Raw genomic sequence first — 25,817 nt, forward strand, 5'->3', positions numbered from 1 at the left:
CAAAAAAGCACAAGTTTTGGAAGTGCCAATATAACTTTACAAAGATGTCATTAGCCTTGCCCTCTTTTACCCAATGTTTATCTTCAAAGTATTTTTTTCTTCTTTTGCTTCAATTTCCTTTTATCTAGGCTCTTTGCCTCTAAAGAAGAGTCCCCAACGATAGGCAACTATTGAAAGAAATAACATGAAATATGATTTCAGTGCAAATTAGAAAAGTAATTTCTGATTGAGAATACCAGCTACAACAGAGATGAACCCCAATGTGTGTGTGTGCGCGCGCGCACGTGCGTGTGTCTATGTAAATGTGAACCTGCTTATAGCATTATTAATGCATAACCCTGAAAACTCTAAGTACAGATGAGTTACTCTGGAAAATGTAAACATTAGACAAATTAAATAAATTCTTGCTGTCAATAAATAACTACTTGTACTTTTATTTGGCTTTGCAAATTTACATACACTGTGTGAAATAGGATGGAGCACTGCCTTAAATATGAGTGTCAAATAAATTCAAAAGAGAATCTAGAAGGAAAAAATTACCTTTCTTTTTCTGAACTTGTCCCAGGAAGTTTATATTTGTAGTTTTTATTTCAAATCACAGTTTCTTTTATGCACTGCTATGCCTTCTATAATAATTATCTTCTGCACTAATATGTCTGGGTATTGAGATGAAGAACAGAATAGATTTAATATTCTACTTAGAAAGATTTGTATTTCTATCATACTGTACCATAAATTTAACTGATTAATGAACTAACCAGCTGTTCACCACAGGGGTTTCAATTAATGGTGTATATTTTACCAAGTTTTCAACTAAGAGGAATAAAAGAGATGTTAGAGACTACATAGGAATCACTAACAATGATAGCATATATTTAAAAGAAATTTGATATTAGTTTGGGGGTAACCATAATCCTGGAATATGTGGAATCCAGAATCTTAGTTATATGATTAATCTGTGTATCACACAGTTTAAGACTGATGCTTAAAAGAATCGCTTGGTTTGCAAATCTGTCAAGGGACTAAATGACTTAATCAACCTTTCTCATTTTTATCTGCAGTCAATCTAAGCTTATTATTATCAAACCACTCAAGTGATGGCCCTTGATTGAACGGAACATTCCACTGAGAACAAAGTGAGTAGCCTTCCCTCCTGGGAGGCAGGTATCCACAGACATTGCCATGCTGTTTTCACCTTCAACCCCTATAAGTAGAAACTTAAAAGCCATTTTGAACATTATCTCATTATCCCTTCACTTTTGAACTAGGAGTTGATTACCCTTAATTTACAAGGGGACACTGTGTTGAGAACTAAGCCGATCTCTAATGTTACACACAGAGCACACTGTGCTGAGCTAAGGACAGAACTCAGACCTGTGGGTCACCATTCAACCTCTACTTCTCCATTCGCATAGCATGATATTACTGTTAGGCCCCTCTCCACCTTTGACAAAACAAGATATTATTGACAAACAATAATCCTTTTATGCACATTTGAACTCCTGTTTCTTAAATTGAGTGGCTGTTTTTGAAAGAGAAATAAATTCAGGCACTCAAATATAGCAGTGGTTTTACCTTGTTTATTTGTTTTTCCAGTTAGAAAGCTGCTCTGTCTACGATGAGCCCAATCAAATGAGAGCATTCCTCAAAGAGACAAACTAAGGTAACCCTGATTGCGATGTTGACTTTGCTAAGGGCAATGGCCCAAAGAATTAGCAATTAAACCCCATTTAAAATTAATTTAATTTTAGGAGCTCCACAAACCCATAAAACCAGGCACATGCAAAATAAACAGCTACAGATGCATTCTTGGTTTCCAAAGTGGTTTCCAGAGTGAAAAGTTTCCAAAGTGAAAAGACAGAGAAGGAAGGAAAGTAGCAGAGAAAGAAGAGGGAACAACAAATAGGGAGAGTGAGAAAAGAGAGAGTGCCAGACTCTGGTCTAAGCTTGTCTTTTGAGGCCCCATGGTCCTTTAACCCCCATTTCAAAAGCAGGATTAGTTCACTTAGTAAAATTTCAAGTTGCTGAAGCATCTTTCTCCTTCTGTTCAGCACAAAGCCAGACTAGGCGGGAACATTTGAAATGTTTCTCTGGGCAAACATGAATTTTGTGCACATTTCTCAAAACAGATCAGAGCTCCCATTGACTGCTATCTTGACTTTGCAGAAATGAAGCCACTGCCCAATATTGCCCATGCTTCACAAGGATGGAGGTTTCAGCTATCGTTTCTCACTTAGACACGGGCTTTAGGGTTATCAAATATCCCTTTAGGGACAAGCAATGAGTATACAGTATTTAAACATTAGTCCAGCTCATTTTTACTTAATATTTACTATTCAATTTAACATTTTTAGGATAGGAGTTGGAAAGGTATGGAAACTCCTTTTTAAAACAAGGATGGGCAAGAGACTTGCTTGTCCAGATACAGGACAGAATGATGTCATTACAGTGCCTGTAAGTGTAGGGGTGTGGGTGTAAGGGCTAGAGGTGGGGTAGGCACTGGGATGGTAGAAGACATGTGTGTCAAATACACACTTTCAATCAAGTAAATGACCCAGGAATGAAAATAAAATTACACCAGGAAAAAAAAAAGACAATTTGTAGAAAACTATTCTTATAAGAGACTTCAGAGATGGTACAATCCTGTCTAACTTCATGCTCCAAAACTAGCCATACCCCTTTAATGGTGATGTTTGTTACATCTCACCAGCTCTCTTATAGGTAAGGCAGACAAGTCTTAGTGTTGGCCCAGACAAATTCTTAGAAATTCTTCTGCATCCTCATCAGCTCTTTCAAGCAACACAGGATACACAAATGTCCTCATCATCATCTGCAAGCAATAGCGGTGTAACACCTGGGTCAGATGTACATAGCCTCTTGCCTGAGGATTAGAGGGTGAACTGATGCAGGTAGGTTATTTAACCTCCCTAAGCTAGTTTTCTATCCATAAAAGGGAGTGATAACTATTTCCTGCCTCATAAACTCTTTGTTAAGATTCATAAAATAATGCACTTAAAGCAATGCTGGCATACAATAAATGCTTGGATACATTAGCTATTACAATGATTTTAAAGGCATAGACTCAGGAATCATTGAAGGTCCTGAATTTAAATCCCAGCTTTAATGTTTACTTAACTGTCCTTAGATTAACTCTCCTGAGCTTCTGCATTCTCATCTTTGACATGTCTGTCTCACCAAGGTTTTGCAATGATTCAATGAAAAACAATGTTTAAATGTTTCATACAGTGTCTGACCCTAAGTTTTTCCTTCATTGTCATCCATGTACACTTAGCTGATGTTCTTCTTCAAATGTAGTCCTGGGAACTGATAAAATATCACCAAGGTAGTCAAAATCAGCCCAAAACATAGTGTGAAGACCATCTCCCTTGACCTAAGCATATGTTTACTAATTTGGTCTAATATATTTACCCTTCCCCTTTACACTCTTTAAAGAATACATACTCATGAATCAACTGGTTCTATCCTACTCATTCAGAATAAGTCAATAAAAAATGTATACCAAGTGTCAGTGATGACAGTAAGGCACATACAATTCTCTTCATAGAAAGAATACTTTTTACTCAATTCACTTATCTACACATTTGTCTAGAGCCCACAGACAGCATCCGACAAAGCCCCCTACCCTTTTGTCTCTGGGCTCTTCTGGTGTCGTGCTGTGATCCTCTGATCTGTTTAATTGAATCCTGTTTCTCTTAGATGGTCTTAAAATGTCTTCTGTATCGTGCTGTTGTTTGTTTGTTTGCTTTCTGAGATGTTGGTTATCAAACCCAGAGCCTCAGCCCCCTCTATGTTATTTGTTCTGCAATTATCTTGCTTTTCAGTGAAATAAAATTGTCTATGTCTTCAAAATCTAGATTTCATATTGAAAGGATGAGCTATCTCCCATCAAAATGGTAGCCCATGGAGCACGGCCTCCAATTCCAACATGGCTGACCATGTGTATCTTTAACACTTTCTGTCTAATGGCACTAGACTAAGTCATCAAAAAAAGTCTCCTCTGGCCTTCTAATTCTTAAAGTTTGTAAATCCATTTTCTGTCATTAAGAACCCCCTGTTGCACAAACTACCCAAGATCCCCTTCCAACACATACAGTATGTGCCTAACAACAGCCTTTGTATCAGCCACAGAGGGGACCCTCAGAAGTTCATTTCTTTTTAAACCTCCAAATACAGATTCAAGGAAAAATTTCTAATGTTTCCAAGACTTATATGATCAGCGTCAAAAGAAATTCATCCAAAACACACTGCTGAGTTTCCTACCAGCTATCTTTCCTCCCCACTGCTATTTCTTCCATTATAAAACCCCATTTGGTTCATATATTTAATTGCTTTGTGCTTCAAAGGAGGCTCAGACCCTACCCTACTCCAGGGGTTAAGTGCACATTGGCTTTTGTTAGCACTTTTCCTTATAATCCTTTTGGCAATGATTGGTTTAGGAATGGGCAAGTAATTGCAATTCTGGCCTTCTCCCTCTTCATTCAGCTGTGTCGAACGAAGCTCCAGATGCCTGGAGCTTCTGCAGCCATTTTGTAATCACAGTACTACAGTACTGTATAAAACCTTGGTATAAAAGGAAATACTAAACATAACAGAGAAAAAAGGTGGAAAACAACCAAGCCTTTCTTGACATTATTTAATCCTTGAGCCAACCAACTGTGGTTGGTTAGCTGAATGAACCCAGTTGGTTAACTAGTCCATTTATTAACTGAATTGACATTGCTCCTTTTCAAAGGCAGCATTTCTCAGACTACAGTGGGCATACAAATAACCCGTGGGTCTTGCTAAAATGCAGATTCTGGTTCAGAAACCCTGGGCAGGGGCTGTGGTTTCTGCTATTCTAAAACGCTCGTGGGGGAGGGGTAATGTTACTGGCTCTGAGCCCAAACTTTAAGGAGGAGTTCAATTCACTTTCAAGAGATTCTTAGTACCTGCAATCATCCTAAATGATCCAATCCCCAACCCAGTATTCTCTCTCATGGCCTCTTACCTGTGTCAACAAAATCCATTTGAGAACCCAAAACAATTTAACATTCTGTTGCTGCTAACCAGTGGTTCCTGATAGGCCGGATTGCACTGGCCTCAAGCCTTCACCGTGTCTAGCACCTTGAAATTCCCGTCCCCCTGAACTGAGGCCCTGGGAGCCCCAGTACCTGGGCGCCCGGTGACTGCCGAGTGCCTTTGCCCTGACCCAGCCATCACAGCGCACCTGACCCAAAGGTGAACAGCTGCCTACACGTGGGTTCCTTCCCTGCCATCTCCAGCTCTCAAGAGAAATGCTCAGGCGCTTTTGCAAATCAAAACCTTTTCATCCTGAATTTCGTGATTCACCCTGAATGGCGTCTTCTTGGAAAGTCTGTAATGGGCTATTGTGTGGAATGGGTAAAATTGGCCTGTCTCTCCCACAGCGCTTCTCCTCCAGGCTCCGGCTGGGCTGGGGGAGGTGCAAGTCACAATGAAAGGGCTCTTTACAAACGCTGCCTCCTTGGCTTGGCCTGGCCTGCGCGGAGAGCCAGTGTACCTGCGTGGGGCGGCTGTCTACGCCGCGGTATCCCCGCCCCCTCCGTTCATCGCATCGCCTCTGGATGAGAATTAGGTTTCAGCAGGTATGAAGATGCCACTTGTTTTTTAACAAGGCAAATTTACAAAGCTTCCATACTGAAAAAAGGTGTGGGGGAGGCAGACACTCAAAGGCCATGCCAAGTTTGCTTCCTCCCAAAGCAGGGAGAGACAAAGAAAATCACAAGCATACCTCCCAAACACAAAGAACATGTGTTTACCCTCCAAAAGCAAGCGAGTGAACTCAGCTCATTATCCCAGAAGCTGGTCACTAATTCTATCCAGTTTTTAAAATGCCTATAGTTAGTCCCATTCACATAGCGAGGTTTGCTCCTTGTATTCAAAGTCAGCTAACATTGCTTTCAGGGCCTGACAACTCTAGGCTATGGCCATGAACTTTCCCGTGTTATTATCTTATTTAATCTCTTCAACAATCAACCCTGTTAGGTTGGTACTTGATTCCTGAATTAGTAAGAGAAAACCCCACAATCTGAAAGGTGCCTACTGATGCCAAGAAAAATATTTTTCACAAGAGGAAAATGTGAAATTCCTTTGACAAACTGTGTTCCATAGTGCTAGAGTAATCTTAGAGCAATCAATACTGTTTATTGCACCCAGCTGAAGCAGACCTTTCCTTGACTCCTGCCTCAGAAGCACAGTCCTGGTCTTTTCCAGACAGAAAGATTGCAGACAGAAAGGACCTTGCCCTGGTAGCTCACATCCCACAGCACATGGCTAGGCCAGGACTGTCTAACCAAAACTTGTCAAGGAAGCCATCAGCCAGCCAGGTCCAGCCTGTGGTCACATACAGGGTGGCTCTCTCAAATTTCTTAACTGGGATTAATCACTGGTATTTTAAATTCTAGAAGTGTCTCCTAAGAGTCTGGAGATGTGAATTCTCCAGAGAAGTAGGAAGCCCTGAATGCTGAATACCATGGACAATCACTCTGATTGCTGAGTGGGACAAGTCTCTTTCTCCAGAGAAGGGCTTCCCAGCAGCCATCCAGAGGCTTTCCCTGATATCTCTTCAACATGGGAGTCAGTGTCACTTGCCAAATACCCATCACACTACACTAGAACTTTTCAACCTCAGAACTATCGGGATTTTAGGCTGGCTAATTCTTTGATGTGAGGGACTGTTCTAGGCACTCTAGGATGTTTAACAGCATGCCTGGCCTCTAACATCTAGACAACAGAAGTAAGCCCCTCCCCACCCCAAGTTGTGGTCAACCAAAAGGTCCTCAGACATTGCCATATGTCCCAGGGGAGGGGAAGAAGAATTGCTCTGTACCATAACCACTGTTCAACGTACGGCTGACCCTTCTCACCCATGTAAGATATAAGGCCCCTTTACTACAAGGCCCCAGTAAAAATATTATACTGCTGCGTCCAAATACACTAATGAGGAAAATTCTGTTTGTGTTCCCTTTACAGTGAGTCCTGGGGTGAAGGAACATATAAAGTAGTTGTCATTTATATCCTGAAGTTTTCAGATTCATTGTTTCTTTGCATTGGGGATTGAGCCCGGAACCTTCACACTGCTACATTCCCAGCTCTTTATTTTAATTTTTTGAGTCAGGGTTTTTGGTAAGTCACTAAGTTGTTCAGGCTGAGCTTAAACTTACAATCACCCTGCCTCAGTCTCCCAGAGTGCTGAGATTATTGTCGTGTACCACTTAGCCTGGCTGTCCAGATCCTTCCTTAAGGGTTTATTTTCATAGGGAAAAGAATAAGAGGAGCCTAAAACCACCACATCCCGAAGGAAGGTTGATGGGAAGAAGTGATTTTAAGAAAGAAAAGAAGCAAAGAAGGAGTACCCAATGGATTATAGCATTTTCATGCCAACCCTAGCCTTATGGGGGTCACTGATGCTCACTCTGAACTTACTGCTTTAAATGAGGAGAACAGATTTATACAAGTCCACCCTCTTCCCTTCTTGCTTAATGCTACACCTCATCATCTGATGAAATCTGGATGCAATCATATTCTTGTTTTAACTGGTTGTTCTGGCAAGGGGTCTTTCCCTAGAGCTGAAATTTCTTCTGTTGGCAACATAGTTGAGACAAACATACCCATTTGCCAGCTCCCTCCTTGTCTGTCCTAATTAGAGAGGATGTTGCTGACCTTTCCAAAGAACTGTGGAGGTCAAGGAGATGCTGTGGGGAAGGTGACCTTCTCCAGAGCAATTGCTCCAAGTGTCCTCTTAGCAAGAACACTGGAATTTCTTGAGGGCATGTTACATGACAGGCAGGATCTAAGGAAAGGAATTGGGAGAACTTTGCAACTCCCCAAACCTAAGTTTACACATTGTTACTGGGCAACCACAAGAACCTCATATAGTAAAACCTGCAAAATTTGGCTGAAACAGGGCTGTGAAGCAAATATATAAACAAAAGAATCTAGAAATCAAGAAGACTCAAAATTAATAAACTCAGAAACCTAGAAAAATAGAAAAATGTTTTAAAAGTAGAAGGAATTGATGACAAAAGGTGATACTAATTTTAAAAATAATTTTTGAAAGTATGATAAAGACAAAGATCAAAATAATAAAAAATAACATTGTATATGAAAAACAGCACAAAAATAAAATCATGCATGAAATTTTTAAAATTCTAAGATCTGAGAGATGCTCTCTGCTCTCTACCAGTCAAAGTCTACTTGAAACATTTTATTTGTTTATCCAGAAAAAAGAGAAATGATTTCCCATAACACCCTCTTCATATTTCTATTGTTGCACTTTTCACAGTATATCTAATTTTTCCTTTGTCTCACCCATTGGCCCAAGAATTCTTCTTTGAAAGGACTCTATCTTATTTATCCTTGTACCAGGCATTCCTGTCACACACAGTGAGTGCACAATAAATATTTGATTGATAAGTGAATTTTGAGAAGTAATGACATAATGAAGGGCTGAAAATTTTATGATGAGGAATGTTAGAAAAAAACAGGACTATCTGATTTTCAAAACAGATGATTGTAGAATACTCTGGACTTAACTTTAAAAGTGTGAAGGGTTGTTGCAGGTAAAAAGATTAGATTTTGCTGTAGGGATCCATGGAATAGAACTCAGACCAATGTGTGTAATACAAATAGATAACAGTCAAGTGGCAAAAGAGCCAATTGGATTATTTGACTTATAAGGTACCTTGATTCCCAGAAAGCTTCTATTTAAATTGTTTGAAGGTAAGAAGCATGTTTTATTTTTTTCAATTGATTGTAAATCTTCCTGTGTTTCTTCCCATACATAAATCCTCACCTCATGCCAAACCACCAGTAGATAGCATAAGACTCTAATGTATGGATGGTCAAGAAATGCTTGGAGCCAGCTTAGAGTTATAACTGTGCACATGCTACTTCCCATATCTCCATCAAATATCCAATTATGGAAATAAACCTCATCAGGCTGGTATGAAGCCTGATTCTAGCAAGGCTAAATATTCCACTAAGCTGCCTGCCAGACGCTGCCAGTATCAACATTCTGTTCTTCACTCTGAATTGCAGTTTAAAATCAATCCAGCTTTTTCCCAACTATCATGGCCACCTGTTTAAATCCTCTTTTCCTCTATGCCCAGCATGAAGACACTCCTTCAAGAAACTGAAATTAATGACTTTGTCTTCATTGGCCCTATTAAATGCAGACACGGGACCAAGGTTTAACCTGATCGAAGTTCCCCAGCATCAGGACTGTAAAGGTTTCATTCTTCATGCAAAGAAATATACATTCTTGTTATACTCACCTAACATTACATTTTCTATGAATTCCACTTTCAGACAAGACATGCAATTACTAAAATTGCACTTGATATTTGTAATTACTTAGGCCTCTACCTGCCGTGAATTGGTTTCACATTAGAGGAAATGCAAATTATTTTCAATCCAGGTGGAAGAGTATGCTCAGAAGTGTTTATTGAAAATCCTATAGCAGAACAAATCATGGCAGCTTAAAAAATTAGTAAGAACTAGAAAGTTAAATTTTTTTTACCTGCTCAAATTCAAAATATTGCTTATATCTGCACATGTACATATAAGCTGTAAATATGTATGAATATGCAATATATACTTATTACTAGGACAATCATGACTAGGACACTCCTTGGATTGTTTCTACAGACTGATAACTTCCCTGGCACATTCATTTTTTTCCTTCACCAAAACCTGACTCCTCACAATGGCAAAAATTGGGGGAATACATCTAGATGTGACAAATGTCTGTCAATTTTCTGTTCTTACTGGAAGCTCCAAATCGTAAGAATAAAAGTTAATAGAAAACAAGGTTTAATAAGCCAAAACAACAAAAAGGCATGTAAAAACTGAAATTCCTCTGTGCTGTAGTTTGGGTTTTAAGTGTTGCCCAAAAGGTATATTTGTTAACCTAGCATGATACTATGAGGAGGCAGTAGAGCCTTTGGGAGATGGAGCTTAGTGGGAGGTCTTTAAGTCATTGGGGAGTGTCCTCAAATCGGACTGCAGGATCCCAGTCTCTTCCTCTCTCTTCCCAGCCATAAGATGAGTGATTTTACTCTGCCACACACTCTTACCATGTTTGCTGCCTCACCAAGGTTCAAAACTAACGGAACCAATGATCACTGGCAGAAATGAGAGCCATTTTACATAATTTTGGGGAAGAATCATTTCATAATTAAAGTGACTATAGTGGTCTAAGGCCCAGTGTCACTTTGTCTGAGAGCCAGCTATGGCATGTGGAACAACTTCATTTTGCCTCTGGCCACAAGTTCAGGCCTCAGTGGTCTTGTAATACTGTGCTCAAGGGCAAGGGTACATCAACTGAACACATCTTGGTTCTTTGAAAACCGAGTAGCAGTAATAAAAAAGAGAAACTTTTCACCTGGGGGAAGGACAGATTCCTTATTAGCTTGCTATCTCTGTTTCATCTATTATTGTAAGAATGCCCTCCTTACCACCCTCATCAACATAGGATTACTGCTGCCCTGAGTCCTAAGTCACCCATACTGCCTCCAATTATTGTATGTACCCAATAAATAATGGCTAGTGTGGGAGTCTATTTGTTTTTGCCCACTCTGAGGCACTGACCTCCCAGCCCACCCCCCATCCCCATATATTATAAAATTATGCATGTCTCTATTGTCTTTCTTTCTTTAGTACTCCAGGCTTCAAACCTACTGGTTGGTACCACCCACAACCAGGGTGGGTCTTCCCTCTTCAGTAAATCTGTCACTCACACCCAAAACTACACTAAACCAATCAGTGGATCAATCCAGTATCACACACCCAGGATCCGGTATAAGATCCCCATGATCCAGTCACTCCCAAAAGCCCTACCTATGAGTACATTAGGCTTTGGGGGAACATCTAAATACAATCCATAACACCCCATCTTCCAAATAGAGTTCCACAACAATGTCATTTAAATCAATATATAGTGTTATGTGATCAGGTTGTATGAAGCCTATGTACTAGTATGTTCTGATTATCTTCTCTCTCCTGCACCAGCAGTTTCCATCCCATTATTTTAAAGCTGCTGGTTATTTTCAATATACTACTGAGTGATATTTTCTCAAATACTTGATTGTATAATACCTCCATCAGTTTTTCTCCAAATTCTCTGCCATCTCAAATCATTTGCTCCTCTCTCCATTTTGCTTCAGGAATTTGATGTTAACCTGGTGGCTCTTTCCAGCTGGGAGCTTTCCTTTGATATTTCAGGATCCATGGCTATCATCCATATTTTAAGGCCTAAAACTGATGGGAAACACAGCATGTAAGAAAAGGGCTATACCCCAAAGGGTTTCTCTCTAGAATGAATGGGAGATAAGGCTGTGGCATATTGGTGAACTCTCAAGTCCAAGGAATTTTTTTCTGGGGTTATGTTAGTCAGCTTTGGGTTGCTGTCATGAAATACATGAGAAAATCAACTTAAAGGAGAAAAAGATTTATTTTGACCCATGGTTTCAGAAGTTTCAGTCTACGGTCACTTAGGTCTAAAGCTTAGGACCTGTGGTGAGCCCAAACATCACAGCAAGGAGCAAGTGTACACTAAATCGGCTCACATCATGGCAGCCAGGAAGTGGACAGAGTGGGAAAGGGCTAGAGAAGAAGGGCACAAGGACCAGATATGATTGCCAAAGCGATGCCTCCATCATCAACACCCTTGAACCAGGTCCCACCTCCTGTTTTTATCACTTCCCAATAACGCTATCAAATTATGATCTTAGCAGTGGATCAAACCAAAGATGAAGTTAAAATCCTCATGGTCTGCCCACCTCTCCAGGTCTCCACCTGTGAACATTACTGCATTGAGGATTAAGCCCTCAATACATGAGTCGTTGGGTAACACTTGAAATTTCACTTGACCTTAGCCAAAAGGCTGAGAAGCGATGGGTAACACTTGATATTTAACCATAACATTGTTCAATGTCTCCAGAATAGACTCCACTCATCTTCATTGGGTATACACCTGGTTGCTGGCATTCACAGAACAGAGAAGCAAGGCATCCTACCAGGGCCAGCTGCATAAATTGCATAGCCCTGTACAAAGTGAAAATGTGGACCCTTTGTTCCAAAAGCAGGAAACGTGCGCCAGGGATGTAGGTCTGAAGTAAAACACCTGCCAAAATCAGGGAAGTCCCATTAAAGCTACTAACATATAAGACTTCCTTTTCTTCTGCAGTCTCTTTCTCAATCTGTCATGATGTTTTGTATTTACTTAAAGTTTTTCAAAGTAAATAAGATTTAAATTATAAGCATGAATTTAACTGTTAATCCTAATATTGTCCAATGCCAGTTTTAAATGTGAAGAGAACATTTAATTTTTTAAGCAGAATCACTGAAATAACACAATTTGTTCTTTTGTATTTGTACTCACATATATATGTTGTTCTTACCAGGAGACTATCCACATTATCTCATAGGAAAAGGCTTAGTGACTCTCTAAATTAGGAATAATCCTGTAATACATATTCCTGATGCACCGTGAATAATCATTTTGTGCCTTGCCTTTGGTAGTATAAAAATCTGTAATGAGAAAGGATGATTTCAAGTATAAAGAACAGGATGGAAATACTGGAGTCTTGCTAGAAAACATGAGAAAAATTGTTCCACTCTTGTCTGCCTCCAAGTGCTCTGCAGGAAAGTAAATGCCCTTGGTACTAACACTAAACTTCTTCAAAAGAATTTCTGAAAAGGAAAGTAAGTCTTTCCAGATGCTCCAGAGCTTCAGATGGCAGCCTCCCCTTCTCACTATTCCACTCCCAAAGGATGTGCATCCTTGGACTGCTCCTTAAAAAACAGACTCACTTTGCTCAGTAATGACACCATTTAACAAACTTTCTAATAGTCTTGCTAATACCACTCACTTCATAGGTGAAAGAACTGGGCCTTTACAAAGAAACACCTGCCTCAAACTGCACTGATCACCAGAACCAAGAACAACTGCAAAATTCTCAAACTCTTGGACAACAATCTCCCTAGAGTACAGGAAGTTCCTGGATAACCTTTCAGTTCTGTTAGCCCTTGGTTTTTGACCAGCTTCCTTGGCACATTGGTTTACAAAGAAACATGGTTTCCATTGTGTACATGTGCAGAATGATACAGGAGGTAGTCTCTGTGTTTCTTCTTCATGATAAACAAAAATAGCCATGGCTACACCAATGAAAAGTGACTGTACGTCTTTTTTCTTACCTTTTGGATTTACCCTAGGAAAATGTCATCTATTAACAGCAGTTGGATAATTTTTGTTTTATTTGACCAGCACAGACTGTCTTGTATTTGACTCACTGAGCCTGATAGTATTTTCTTTGGTTGAGGACCAAATGGAAAACTATGGTCGGTTTCTGAGACACAGGAGCTCTATTTTGAGAAGGAATCAGAAACCAAGGGACAAAATAGTGTTCTCAGGAAAACTTGAATCAGATAAGCCTTTCGTACAATCCCCATATTTTATCCCAAAATAAACTTCGCTAAAGTTTAAGGCAGTATGAAACGTAACATGTACCCAGCCCTTCCAGTGTCCCCCATATTTGAAGAGGCAAAAGCAAGATACAGGAAGTGCTTCCCAGCCTCTTGGAGGATATTCATGAACATCAGGAGAAGAATGGAAAGTGACATCTCTAAGGCAAAGTAAAGATAACTCAGATTCTTACATCAGAAAAAAGAACTAGCCCCTGGGGTGAGTTAATCTTTGAGTATGTAAAAAGCAAGTGACTGAAAGATGTCACCTGAGTTTCTATAGTAAGGACGGAACACAAATTACCACCACTGAATTGCTGTTGCTATAATAAAATTACACAATGAAGGAAGCCTAACTGGATGTTAAATCAGGACTCATTTTTCAAAGATATCTTAAAGAATATGAAACAGAGCCTACAGGCAGAATTTGCAAAAATAAAATTCTTTGAAGAGTTGCTTCTATAACTCCTAAACTCCCTGACTGGTGTAGAAAATACAAAAGGAAGGAGAGCAGGGAGAGAGGGAGAAGCAGCAAAAAGGTTCTGGTGGAGATAGCAGTTTCATGCTGCTGGGGTTCCAACCCCCAACCCCTGCAAAGATCCAGTGTTGGAAATTTAATCCATATATGTTAATGGTATTTGGAGGTAGGGCCTCTATGAGGTCATTAAGATTAGATGAGGTCATGACAGTGGGGGACCCATTATGTCACTAGCAGCTTCAGAAGAGGAGGAGAGATGTGGGTCAGCACCTTACTCTGTCTTGTCATGTGATTCCCTCCACCATGTCATGAAGTGGCAAGAAGACTCTCCCCAAATGCTGTCACCATGCTACTGGACTTCACACCCTCCAGTACTGTGAGCCAAATAAACTCCTAGTCTTTCCAAATTAGCTGTTGTCAGGCATTTTTAATGAGCAATATAATCTCTCCATTTAATGCAATAAATTGAGCCCACTGAAAGGCAGAACATAGATTTGAGTCCAAAAGCACTTCTGAGACTCTCTTCCCTGAAGCCTCTTCACATGGCTTTGGCTTTGGCAACAGCAAGCTGCTCCTCTGTTGCAGTTTCCACAGTATTTGGTAGTATAAGTTTGTGCTACCTCATGAATATATTCCTCATGGGTTATTGGTACATATACATATCGCACCCTGATTCTTCTTAATGGGCTATATCAGTCAGTTCTCATTAGAGAAACAGATTTAATGTAAGATACATGAATATATAAGGATTTATTGTAGGTTTACAACAGCCTCCCACAGTCAGGCGTGGAAGAATACAAAGGTGTGGTCTCTGTGCTGGTGTTCAGAAGGATCCAGTCAGAGGTCGAAGCCCTGGAGCGCACTGTAAGCTCACTGTAGTGTCCCATGCGAGTCTATATCAGAAGGCTGAAGGGTCTGCACTGGAAGGCTGGAGAGACTGTGCTGGAAGCCAGGAGATCACGTCCAAGGCGAAGATGAAGATGAGAGCTCCTCTGAAGAAACAGAAGCAAACCTTCCTTCTTTGTTTTCCTTGTATTCTATTCAGACTACACACCTAATGGGTGGTGCCACTCACACCCAGGGTGGGTCTTCTTTCTGTCTTTAGTAAATTAAGTCCTTGAGCCACACGCAGAATTATGCTAATCCAATTTAGCTGTGTGTTTCTTACTCAAAATGACATAGTTAACTATCACATGGACCGAGACCTGTTTTATATCTGTCCACCCAGAAAAAGGTGGAGGGGAAGAGAGGGAATCCTCATCACTTAGGGCCTATATATAGGGACTTCAACTGGACTGTTTAAAGATCTAAAAATGGGTTTGCCTTGGTCAGGGACTGGTATTTGATTCATTATTCCAAAAATTCAAAAGTCCATGGAGGCAAAATTGATGTAACATTGGGATTAGTCTTCACTCCCCAATACAGAATACATAAATTATCCCAGTGGACCTGATATAAACTAAAGGAGTTTCCACTGGCTCCTGTACCCCAGCATGGAGTTTGAAGGGACTCAAAGAGCATGATGCTTACAATTCAGTCCATCAGAACTGCAACCTTGCTTCTGTTTGGTTATGAAGACATAAAAAAAACCCCACTAAAACAAAATTGGAAGATTAAGTAAAACTAAGAAAAAAAGAGAAGTAAATTACTTGCTTGTTCTTAGATTTGTTCAGAGCAAAGCAAGATAGAGAAAAATCCATTATAAATGTTAAAGTAAAGTGTCATACTACTGATACATATAAAGAGAAATTAAGAGTTTTGAGGCAAAAGCAGCTGTCAGACAGGTAGAAAATATGATATAGCTCTTGAGAGAAGAGAATGCTTCTGGAACAGATGGGCACACCTCTGAGCTTTATAAAGCATTAACTAGCTGTTTAAATAAGTCCTTAGCAGATGTTTTCAATGCAATTTTGGAGGTGAAATAGAAAAAAAAAAAACTCCAAGCACAAGGAGAATTAATATCACAAATAAAAGACACTCTTGAATTCAGAGCGCAAGTTACTGCACAGAGTTTTTCAGATTAGCCACAATATTTGTAAAAAACAGAACACATGACTGCCACCTACAATTCAAGTAACACATACTGTGATATTATCCCTTAAAAGAAATAAAGGAACATACTTAACATAAAAGATTGTTTACAATGGAAATTACATGACATGTATAGCTATTCATCCGAGACCAACACAGTGAGCAAACATCCTTAACTACACTGTTATTGGTAATTGTTGTTTTTGAAATAGCACCCAATTTATAATGAATAAATTCATACAGGAGGAGAGAAGCATAAAGAAGAAAGGAAAAATGTTCATAGGTCTGTGTCAGATGCATGTATTTTCACATGTTGATCAGTTGGTAATACTGTGCTAAAATATATTTTAAAGGATTAGAATTGAATCTAGAGCAAAATAAGAGATAAATGGTGGGAAACAGAAGTAAACCTTTTAGAGATGAAAAGGGAACCTAGGGATGGAGGGAGAAGGGAAAGAAGAGAAGAAAAGGGAAGTAAAAAGAACTAAGATGTGATAAGTACATGCACCAACTTCCTGGAATAATGTATTCACTATGCATCATAAACATGTACTAATAAAAATTTATGAGATCAAAAAAAAGAATTCAGCCTATTGCACAGAAAATAAGGGGGACAATAAATTTTCTTTTCTGATGGTTCACATGCATGAATACTTAATTAGACCAGCAGATGTTTGTCAAGTGCCTCTAGGTACAAGAAAATAAACTAAGTGACTCAGGAAAGGAGATAAAATAGCACCCAGTTTCTACAATCAATGAGCTGATCTTCCTCTATAGCCAGTTTTTACTACTATTACCTATTGCTAAATGATTTTACCCATAAATGCTACTCACATTCCCACATTTAGTCACCAACCCATATGCAGTTGAAGGTGGGAAGCTAAAGGAATGAAATAGAAGTGAATATGAAGACCCAGATTCCAACCAAGAGAAAAGTGGGAGTGGGGAAATTTGTAAGACTATCAATCTGCCATGATGGAGAGCCACATATTGAACCACTTATCCCATTAACCTGAACACCACTATGGTTTAGATTTATGTCCACCAAAGACCTATTGGTCCCCAGCCTGTAGGGGTACTGGGAACTGGTGGAACTTTTAGGAGGTGGAGCTTAGTAAGAGGAAGATAGGTCACTGGGGATCTGCCCTTAAAGGAATATTGGGCCCCTGGCCTCCTCTCACACTCCTCTGCCTCCACTCTACCATGAGATGAGCAGTTTCCACTGCCATGATTGTCTGCCTTGTCACAGGCCCGAAAGCAACAGGGTCAACCAACCATGGGATGAAACTTTTGAATCATGAGTCAAAAGAAACCTTCTTTCCTTACATGTTGATTCAGTTATTTGTCACAGTCGTGGAAGAAGGGTTAAGGTAAGCACCATTACTGTATATCACTACCTAGGGTGGAAGAGGAGGAGAAATGCAGAGGGAAGACAGCTCTGTCTATAAAGTGTAATGAGAAACAATGCAAAATAATCCAGGGACAAAAGTCATCAAAATGTAAGACAGAGGAAATGTATTAAACCTGTTATATTGTCATTTTTAACAGAATTCACACTGAAGTGGCTACTGAATCCCATGTAGTAGTATGAGCTTTGCCCCTAAATAACCCAAGATTGACACCTAGGTTCAGCCACACTAGATGTGTAATCTCTAAAGTTCATTCCCCTCTTCTGCAAAATAGGAATCAAAATTACACCCAAAGAGGGCTGCTGTAAGAATTAAATCAGATAGTGTATACAAGTTACATTTGTCACAGTGCATGGAATGTAAGAGAAATCAATGGATGCTTTCCACTATGATCATTATCGTTATTATGAACACTACTAAGCCTGTGTACATTGAGATAATCTTTCATTTTATTATCTGTATCTATCTGCCTTTCTGTCTTCTTAAGGTTTCTTGTTTGCAGGGCACTATTATCATCACTCCATTCAACAAATAGCTACTGAGCATCTATTTCAGGGCAGATGGTACAGCAGATAAAACAGAGAGCAAAACAGGTCTGATTCCTGCCTTTGCAGAGCTTAAAGTTTGGAAAAGGGTGAGTCAGTCAAAGAACTCCTTCAGAACGAATATGAAAAATCTTCACTATAGGAAAACTAGAAGAGAAAACAATGAAGCTGGAAAATTGGAACCTGAGAGAAGATGAAACATTTATCTGAAACTGAATCTTCTAGAATAACTTAAATTCAGCCTTTCTATTCCATACTCAGTTTCTCTGATGCCTCCTCTGCTCTTGGCCTTCCCTGACACTGTTCCAGCTCCTCAGCTCTAGCAGATATTGCACCTTACTGAGGTGACCCCTCACTAACCCCTTACTGAGCTTCTGACCCCTGGCTTGGGCCCTCCCATCATTCCTCTGATTCCCCCACACAGAGCTCTTTCAAGGCATTTCCAGTTATGTCCTTCAGTTCAAATCAGTGTAACCCTTTTTCATGGCCCACAGGGCACCCAATGGCTTCACACAGCAAGCAAAGCTGTTCATAAACTAGACTTTTCTTACATGCTAGTTGTACCATTTCTTCCGCCGCAACTTTTATAGTTTTACTTACTTAAAAGTTTCCAAAGTTTTCTATTGTCTATTATTGTTTAGATCTAAAATATGCCCCCAAAATACTGTGTTCAGACATGGGAGTTGTGGAAGATGATTGGATAATGGGGGCACTATACTCATCAGTGGATGTAGCTGAATATACTGTCAGTCAGTGGAGCCTGATTGGAGACCGGCCACTGTGGGCGTCGCCGGAAGGGTGTGTTCTTGTTCCCAGCTCCTCCTTTCACACTCTGCTTCCTGAATGCAGTGGGCTGAGATGCTTTCCTTCCCAATCCTCTCCATCATGCCATTTCTGACTTAGAGCCACCAACCATGAGCTAAATCCTCTGACACGGTGAACCCCAATAAACCTCTCCTTCTTAAATTGTGGGCTGGTATCAGGTACTGTGTTCCAGCAATAAGAAAGCTAACACATTGTCTGTCTCCTCTCTGTTTCTATAGGATGGCCCCTTTGCCTAGAATGCTTTGGCCCCTTTGGCTGGGCTTCTCCTTTACTATCACTGCATTTCAGACCTTGATTCTAGGATCTTAATGTTTTGTCACTTTTTTGTTTACTTTTGTATCCTCTCTCAGGTTCATTATTGTCTTACATTTTGAAATCTCCACCTATGTAATATTGCATAACTCAAAACTGATGCTCAGAATCCACAATTTGCAAAATTTTTTTCACATGCATTTTCTTATTTGATATTCAGAAATTGTGAAACTATGTGAGATTGGTAGAGCAGGCTTCAGAGTTTTGTTCCACTGTCACATGATAAAACCAAATCTAAGAAACATTCAGAAATGAGAATCTAAGGTCACATAAGCAGAAACAGCACAAGTTTCTTTTCTCAAATTCTTGAATTCCCTTCACATTTCCTTTCCTTTCCTTGAGAGACCAAGCAATCTCTCAGTATAAGATACAAAGAGAGAACTAATTGAAAAATAAACACAAAAAATATACCAAGACAGGAGGAATTTTCAGTTGTAACGAAAAACATGAATCTAGTTCATGATTCCCTATTCATTAGTCATTTCCATCAATCTCTAAATTATTTTCCATTCTCAAACCAAAAAAAAGTTTCATGATTTGTGACCTACTTATTCTTCTGCTATTTATAACCCTGAACCACAAATGTCCCAAGCTTTATCAAATATTAAATTTAATTCTATAACAAGTCTACGCCCGAAGTAGGACATTATGTCTATAGGATTCATGCATCATGATGCCTGGGGAATCCAAAGAGGAAAACAATGCTCTCTTAGGCCACATTAGCTCTCTACCATCTCAATGTTCATGGTTAGGGAGGCAAATTCAGGAGCAGCACTGTGGGAGTTAATGAATGGCTGACCAGATGGTGTCTGTCAGAAGGTGTTGACTTTTTAGACAACTGGGACTGTTTCCTGGGAGTAAATGAGAGCAGAAAGAATGGTCTGCATCTCAATCACACAGAGATACACAGATTCCCTTCTAATAAAAATAATCACATAGCCAGGCATATTTTTCCTCCTTTGATTTTATTCATTTATTTTACAAGGTAGACCTAGAGGAGGGTCTAGCTAAAAATGTAATATTCATATTAAACTGCACAGTATCTATAAGAAGCCATATATAGAGCCAGGCACAGTGGTACATACCTGTAATCCCAGCACTCGGAAGGCTGAGGCAGGAAGATTGCCATAAATTCAAGGCCAGCCTGTGCTACATAGTGAGTTCAAGCCCAGCCTGAACTACATAGTGAGACCTTGTCTAAAAAAATAATAAATAAAAAAGAAGCCAAATAGAAATTATTAATGTTCTTAATTAGGAAATAATAACTCTAATAAGGAAAAAGGGTGGAAAATAGCTGGGGATTTAGCTCAATGGTTCTGCCATCTGCCTCGAAAGCACAAGGTCCCAAGTTTAATCCCTGGTACCAAAAAAAAAAGGATGGAAAATAATAGTAAAATAACCTGAACTTAACAAAGATGCTTTGATTGCTAGAGTGTCAGCTACTTGAAAAGAAAAGTTGATGTACAGTAATAATCTAACCAGGTATGGTGGTGCATGCCTGTAACCCCAGTACTCTGGGAGGCTAGAGCAGGAAGATTACAGGTTGGAGCCCAGCATGGGAAATTTGATGAGTTAAAAGTTGAAAAAAGAGGGTAAAGGGTGGCAATAGGGATGTAGCTCAGTGAGTAGGCCCTGGGTTCAGTCCCTGGTATCATCATCATCATCTACATATGTCCATTTATTCATTCCTTTCTAACTTTTCTATCCTTCTTGATTGTGCATTTTGGGTTTGCCTTTAACCTTGTGCCCATCCTAAACAGCCAGCTAGCAACTCAGAGATATACTCAGAAATTTGCCTTGCTTCTCATGTAGTAAGAGACAATATGTACCTGTATTACCTGACTTGCTACCTAATCAGAGGTAATATTGAGCAATTGAATATCTCTTCATTATCATTTTTTGCTACTAGAGTCAACCCCCCACCCCCAGCAGGGGTCAAAGTAATGGATTTTGCTATTAGAATTTCCTCTATGCTTTAAGAATTCCCTGGGGCTAGTGCTTTCTTCAAGTTTAAACAATACAAGCAGGAGAAATAAGAGAAGTTCCATATTCCTAGTTCTGATGACAATAATTTCTTTCTCTTTTAAGCATGATTTTTGTTTATATGTTGGTCTGTGAGACATGTGTCAAACTATGTACATATATACCTTCCTCATTGCATGATATGAGACATTCATGCTGCCTCCATCTCCTCCTGCATCAGAGATTAAAACAAATATCAAGATCTAAATCAAGTTTTATTTATTTATTAGTCAGGATAACAACAGCATTTTAAATTTTCAATAGGCTTAAAATATGATGAGTATTTTCACAATGAGAAAGATTTTCACAGTGTATGTCTGTGTCCAAAAGGAAAGAAAAGCAAAAAGAATAGAAAAGAGAACACTAAAATTGTTTGGTGCATCCTGGCATGACATGAATACAGGGCCCAGGACAGAGGGGAAATTGTTGCTGTGTGCAGAAGTTCACTCTGCCAATCTGGAATGTGATGCGTAGAGATGACCAACTAACCACAGACTATAAAACACTATTATCCATCTCAAGAAAGTTTCTGATATTGATTTTTATTTATTTTTTCTTTGTTTGTTTCTAGTACCAGGAACTGAACTCATGACCTTGTGCTTGTCAGACAGGTGCAGTGCCACTGAGCTACATCCCCAGCCCAGTCTCTGATTTTTAGAACTTACCTAAATTTCAACTCAAGACATCCAATCATGAGACAAATATCCTTAATGCTAATCCTGAAAGACTAATATTCTATCAAAACATTTTCTTTTCACAGTACTGGGGAATTAAACCAGGGCCCTCACAATGGGCTATATGCTCATCCCTTTTTAAAAAAGAATTTTGAGACAGAGTCTGGCTAAGTTGTTCAGGATGGGCTTGAATTTGGGATCTTCCAGTCCAAGTGTTCCAGAGCGCTGGGCTTACAAGCATGTGCCACCACACCCAGGTAAAACTATTACTGAGTTGAGTAAATGCTTTGGAAAGAAAATGGCCTGTAGTTATTTATATTAAATGCTTTGAAGAGATAACGACCATGTCACTTACATTAAAAAGCAAGAGTGTTTCCATGTATCCATCTCATGAGGCCTCTTTTAGCATCAACCTTTTTTTTAGCATTATTAATGAGAGGCACAGACACCATGGAGACCCAGGCATACTTAGCACTCCCGATTATTTTCACATTGAGAGCAAAGCATGTAGGAATGCACACCCAGTTGGCCTCCCAACTCTAGCCTGAGCCATTAGGTTGGTCACATGTCCATTAGCACCATTTATAGAAGTAGGGGTACTTCATGCACACATGTATGCAGCCTACCTTTGTTAGTTATTTAGGAAGGTGTCCTTGTACACTGCATGCGAGATGACCAGCCCTGAGACTGTATTCCACTTAGAACTGTCACATACACATGCCAAGTACAAGGCGAATTTAACAAGATATTCTTACCAGGGTTCCATGATTTTCACATATAAATTCAAAACTAGGATCAGCTCAATCTTGAATCTTTGTTTCTCACTAAAGAAACAGCTTTTCTTCACTGTATTCAAACATCCTGTGCAGAAGGAAAGAAAATTGAGAACTGAAGCAATATCTGGATTATTTGGGTCAAAATTCACTTTAGTTTCATATATTTGAGCCTTTTTGCCTCCATTTTATTTTTCACCTTGAAGTTGCAGGCTCAAGTAAAACATTGAATACTGATAATGACATTTAGCCAGGGTACACTTAGACCACAGTACAAGGGTACATCCAAACTAGCCATGCCAGAAAAATGCAGTCTATACAATTCACTGTGGCTCATTAAATGAGGCTGAGCCATTTAAAAACTATTCTGAGTTTCTGCTCCACTATGATAGAGCCACTTATACTTAGGTAAATGTTTAATTTCTGAGTCCAGTGACTTTGAATCCTTCAACCCTATTCTTATCATCCCCCACAAAATCTTGACTAAGAATTCTGAAATTATTTGAGTTCTCTCTCTCTCTCTCTCTCTCTCTCTCTCTCTCTCTCTCTCTCTCTCTCTGTGTGTGTGTGTGTGTGTGTGTGTGTGTGTGTGTGTGTGTGTTATTGGGAACTGAACACAGAGCCTTCAGACTGAGTTACACGCCAGCCCTTTTTATTTTTAGATAGGGCTTACAAGTCACTAAGTTGCAGAGCTTGGGTTTGAACTCATGATCCTCCTGCTTCAGCTTCCCAGAGTGCTGGGATTATAGAGGGAGCCACCATGCCCATCTTAAAATTCCTTTCTTGTGAAGGGCAATTGTCCATTTCTAAATACTTCTAGCTATAACTTGTCTCAGTTTTACATTACAGTTATGGATATACCTATGGGTACTCCTTCCCTTAGTAAAACTTCGAGCTGTTGACATTGAGCACTGGAATGGGAATCTCATAGTGGAGGGGGTTGGTGGACAGAGTACTGACTTTCTCCCATATCACTCTTCACCAGAATTTTACATCTTTGGAGTCTCTCCTTTTGGTTACCATGGCCATCCCATGGTAATGGGAATGCTGTGCTCTTACATTAAAACCCTGGGTCATTCATGGCTACAACTTCTTCTCTTGTTGTCTCTCATCATAGCTGATACCCACTGGAACACTTGGGTCTGTCCATATGAAAATGTAGTGCTGGTGGGAACTGCAGAAGCAGAGAAAACAAGGGAGGAAGAGAGGAAACTAAACTAACATTCTGAGTCCACATCCAGGAGCTTCACATGTCTGGGAGCTATTTCATTTAACCCTCACATCAATTATATAAGGGAAATATTATTCATGTTTTATAAATGATACAATAAGACTCTGAGAGATTCAGTCATTTGCTTGAGATCAATCATTAGTAAATGACAGAGCTGGAGACCAAACCCAGGTTTGCAAGACCTTACAGGAAATGCCTAGACCACAGCTACAATGTACAAAAGGTTCCCCGCAACTTTTCTCTTAGTTCCTTGAGTTTTCTAATAACTCCTCACACCCAATTTATCTCTTTAGGATTGCTGCCAACACATCCAAAGGAAATCACTCTCCAACATCTGATGAACTCTGTGAATAAGACCAAGGGAAACATCCTGCAGCTTGCTTGGAATCATTTCCTGGTTTCTGGCTGCCCAGCCAAAGACACATTTTCCATGGTGACTGATTTTCATTCAAATCCAGTAGGTCCCTGAGCTTTACAAACAAACCACAAGTCAAGTGGACCTCATGGCCATATGGCCTTCTATATGCTTCCTTCCACGTATTAAACACACATGTGATATAGAAAGTCTCCCCTACACACAACAGTATCACGTTCTTCTCTGAGGAAGGAACTAGGTCATAGAGGAAGAGAAATAGGTGGAAACTATTGTAAGCAAACAGGTTAAAGAAAGAGTAGATTGGGTATAATGAAAATCAGCCCCTTTCTCCTTTCTCCATTAAGATTTTTCTCTTTTCTGAAAGATATTAAGAAATCACAAAGATTCCTCAGCCTCAGGAAGCTTTGTCTGATGTCTCTATATAGTCCATATGTACCCACCCTCTAATCTCATAATCTCTTTATACCTTTTTATTGCCCTAAAATTATACTCTCTTGTGGCATAATTAGTTGTTTATAATCCTGCATCTCAAGGGAAAGCTCCTCATGAGAAAGTACTGTACCACATCTAATGTGGTTCTTGTGGCATGTTAGAGGTAGTAATGGTAGTAATAATATTTACAGTAATGACCACCATTTATTGAGTATTTGCCATTGAGCAACACAGTCATACAGCTCTTGAGATAAGATAGATCAGCTCTATTTTAGAGACAAAACCAAGGTTTAAAATGGGCAAGAAACTTCTTCAAACTCACACACACAACCAATATATGGCTTCAATCCCACATCTGACTAATTTCTGAGGATGTAGTTTTTTTCCAGTAACCACTAAATAAGTATTTACTGAAAGAATAAGGGTAGTAAAACATCACCTACTTCCCAGTTTTGTCTTATAAATAGCCCAACACAAGTCAACAAACAGAAGAGGATTCCTGTCATTGTTGCATCTCCTGTTCAATATGATCCAGCCTTAGTAAACCCAAGTTCATGGGCTTGTATCACCAGCAGCTCCAACACAGAAACACATGCATATTGAGAATAAATGTGTGTCTACAAATGCAACTTCTGCCATCAGTTCTGCCATGATTTGTGTGGTCCTCTTATATTAGAGGAGTTCTTTTTCCCTTCATGAAGCAAGAACTATTCCACGATGGTCTCTCTCCTTGACAACCTCTATGGATATTCTGTCAGGACTCGCAACTTGTGAGAAGGCATAACACAAACCAGAGAAGTCGCTGAGATCTACTAGCATGGGTTAAGCCATCTGAATTCAGTACTGTCATTTTTTAATGAAATGAAAAGTTTGTGAAAGACCCAAGTAGTCTTCAGATTGTTTTCTGTGAAGAAAAAGTCTTTCTTCATTCCTTGATGAATCAGTCTTCATAGAATTGTGCACAAAACCTGTTTGCCAAGGTCCGTGCTGTGAATATTAAATGACTTTGGTGTTAGAATGCTTGGATTGATCCTAGCTTTTGATACAAAAATATTCCTGCTGTACTAAAGCAAAGAAGGGTCTTCCTGCTGATGTTAACCAGACATGAACAGAGGTTTATGAAGTGGCCAATATTGATGGTGGGGAAATAAAGAGAAAAAGTCCACCAGGGCAGTCACCAAAGTAATGGGAGAAAAACAGTATAAA

General features: G+C 39.5%; 1 long non-coding RNA gene across 9 annotated transcripts in view; it reads right to left on the reverse strand.

Moving 5' to 3' along the window:
• Positions 1-25,817, reverse strand: part of LOC147826219 (uncharacterized) — a 161,343-nt gene that overhangs the window by 98,011 nt on the left and 37,515 nt on the right. For 5 of the 9 annotated variants that reach the window (XR_015439338.1, XR_015439339.1, XR_015439340.1 and 2 more), the window contains exons 3-5: positions 22,555-22,660; positions 12,441-12,570; positions 11,137-11,298 (exon numbers count right to left, since the gene is read on the reverse strand). The exons of 2 other annotated variants lie outside the window; for them this stretch is intronic. This is a non-coding gene — a long non-coding RNA (uncharacterized LOC147826219). The remainder of the gene's footprint in view (positions 1-11,136; positions 11,299-12,440; positions 12,571-22,554; positions 22,661-25,817) is intronic. 2 more of the 9 variants (XR_015439336.1, XR_015439341.1) reach the window with 2 other exon arrangements.

Source organism: Heterocephalus glaber, unplaced genomic scaffold (genome assembly GCF_053883595.1).
Source record: "Heterocephalus glaber isolate CG9 unplaced genomic scaffold, H.glaber_assembly_v1.0 deba00001472, whole genome shotgun sequence".
In the NCBI taxonomy this organism is placed as follows: Eukaryota; Metazoa; Chordata; class Mammalia; order Rodentia; family Bathyergidae; genus Heterocephalus; species Heterocephalus glaber.